General features: G+C 44.0%; 1 long non-coding RNA gene across 1 annotated transcript in view; it reads left to right on the plus strand.

Moving 5' to 3' along the window:
* The window catches only part of LOC102469845 (uncharacterized), a 27,700-nt gene extending 25,919 nt beyond the window's left edge, over positions 1-1,781 (plus strand). The window contains exon 3 of the long non-coding RNA XR_334571.3: positions 1,586-1,781. This is a non-coding gene — a long non-coding RNA (uncharacterized LOC102469845). The remainder of the gene's footprint in view (positions 1-1,585) is intronic.
* Positions 1,782-2,034: the final 253 nt, after the last annotated feature.

Here is a 2,034-nt window from a genome sequence, read left to right on the forward strand (position 1 = left end):
GGCGTGAGTTTAAGCCACCGGGCCCGGGACTTGAACCGTGGTCGACTACGTGGGAGTCCAGCAACATAGCCATTACGCTAACTGCTGATCCTCATTCAACACTTTTTTTAATGTGTTGTTTTTTAATGTTCAAGGGGTCGTGTGCACTTGTCAGAGAAATGGAGAGAAAGCATTCCCATAGGGAATGGTCATCCTGCAATCCCTTCTCCATCTCTCCCTCCTTTTGGGATTTTGGGTATGCATGCACATGCACCTGGCATGTATTTTAAGCTGCCAGGCAGGGATATGAACCGTGTGGTCAGCCATATGGGATCTAGCGTCCTTAACCACTGGGTTACAGGGCTGGCTCAGGACATACTCTGGAAATAAAAAGTGTAACTTAGTCTTGAGTGTTGTGGGTTAACTGCTTATATCAGGGCACTTTAAGTTAGCTGTGTTATGTGATGAATAATCTTCACTAAAGGGAAGTAAGAGAGAGGAGCTAATTTGAAGTTTGTGTGTATGTTACTGAAACTCAACAGTAACTGCTGTAATTGCTTAGAACATAGAGTGAGACTTTTTTTTTTTTTTGAGCGATTTTTGCTATAGGGCGTGTGCACTCACCAGAGAGACAGAGAGAAAGAAAGTGAGAAATCACCACCCCCTGGGGGGGCTGGCCACGCCACAATCCATTCTCCTCTGGGGATCTTGGGCATGCACACACACGTGCCTGGCGTGAGATTTTTCTTTTCTTTTTTTTTTTTTCTTTTTTTAAGAGATTTTTGCTACATGGACCCTCCAGAGAGAAAGAAAGCGAGAAAACACCCTCCAGGGGCGATGGCCACGCTGCAATCCCTTCTCCTCCATTCTCCTCTCGGGATTTTGGGCACACACACGCACGCACACCTGGCGTTATTTGAGTTTGAGTTTGAAGCCACCAGGTCTGGAACTCGAACTGCCATCAACTACATGGGAATCTAGTGATGTAACCGTTACGTCATCTGCTGGTCCCAGCCTGGTGCAAGCTTTAAGCCGCCAGGTCCGGGAGTCAACTCATGGTCGACTACGTGGTAGTCTTGCGACATAGTCATCATGCCATCCACGGATGCTCATTTTTCTTTTCTTTTTTTTTCTTTTATTTTGGCGGTGGTTGTTTATTTGTCTTGTTTTCCTTTGTTTTCTTTCTCTCTCTTTTTTTTTTTTTTTTCAGAGAGGAACCTGTTATCACTGACAGAAAATTGTTGCTGTATAGTGATAATAAAAAAGCAAGCCAGGGCCCAGGAGGTGGCGTGGCAGTTGAGGGACTGGACTCCCACATGGCTGACAGTGGTTCGTGTCCTGGACCTGGAGGCTTGCTTTCTCACTTTCTGTCTCCCTCTCTCTGGTCACATTTAAATAAATGAATACATAAATAAAATTAAATTCATAATTCTTTAAACAAAAGGCAGACCAAACTTTAGCAGATTTTATTCTTGTTTTAAAATTCTCTATAGGTAGCAAACACTCTCATTGCCCGCTCCCATTCCTACCCTTCCGTTCTCCATCGGAGTTTGTACACTTGTAGCCTTATATTCCGGAACTTTCCTCCAAACCCTTTCCATTGCAGGCACGCTATACAACAGAGGCAGGCCCAGTCTGGTGGCACCATGGATAGAAAACTGAACTGCAGTGCTGGAAGCCACATGGGTGACCGTCAGTTCCGACATCTGACTTGATCTGAAAACATTTGTGCTCAAGATCTTGGGGAGCTAGAGTGCTGAGAAAAGGGGATGTGGCATGGAGGGTACTTTTCTCTCTCTTTCTCTTATGTGTGTGTTAGAGAGCATATACTCTCTATCATAAATAAAATAAAATAAAATAAAATAAAATAAAATAAAATAAAAAGCAAATAGCAATACATATTTGTTTGTTTGTTTGTTTTCCTTTTTGGAGAGGTTTTTTTGCTATAGGGCATGTACGCTCACCAGAAAGAGAGAGACAGAGAGACAGAAAGTGAGAAATCACCCCCCAGGGAGGGTGGCCACACCACAATCCCTTCTCCTCCATTCTCCTCTC

Source organism: Tupaia chinensis, unplaced genomic scaffold (assembly GCF_000334495.1).
Source record: "Tupaia chinensis unplaced genomic scaffold, TupChi_1.0 Scaffold000238_1, whole genome shotgun sequence".
NCBI classification, from domain to species: Eukaryota; Metazoa; Chordata; class Mammalia; order Scandentia; family Tupaiidae; genus Tupaia; species Tupaia belangeri.